Genomic DNA, 577 nt, shown 5'->3' on the forward strand with positions numbered 1-577 from the left:
TCTCTCTCTCTCTCTCTCTCTCTCTCTCTCTCTCTCTCTCTCTCTATTTCTCTCTCTCTCTTCCTCCCAGGTCTGACATTTTCTCTTCTAAGGCCTTTCCCAGCTCTGACATCTTGTGCTCTCTATTCTAAAGTTCTTACTGGCTCTCATATTCTAAGCTGTAGATTTTAAAGTCCTTTCCAGGCTGTCTGATACATTATGGGGTGTGGATAACGAGAATGAAGTGTTCATTGTTCTGTTTCATTTCCCTTGAAACCTGGGAGCCTTCTCTAATTGAATGGGACATGAAGATGTATGCTTGTACCCACTGATGGATGAGAATTTGGGAGGCTTCTGCACTAGGGGACCTTTGGTTCCTTTCTTCTCCTAAGGGAAAGAGAAGCAGAAAGGGGTACTGGAAGAAAGACTTAAAAAAAATATTTTAGTACTAATATTGCCTAAGGTCAAGTATGCATTAATTACTTCCTATGTACTCTATATATCAGTACATTAATAAACATTTATTGGATGAATTAATCATTACAGTTCAACATCCATCCATCCATCCATCCATCCATCCATCCATCCATCCATCCAT

This window comes from Petaurus breviceps, unplaced genomic scaffold (genome assembly GCF_028583685.1).
Source record: "Petaurus breviceps papuanus isolate PSGF00001 unplaced genomic scaffold, PetGlider_PUasm1.0 207, whole genome shotgun sequence".
NCBI lineage: Eukaryota > Metazoa > Chordata > Mammalia > Diprotodontia > Petauridae > Petaurus > Petaurus breviceps.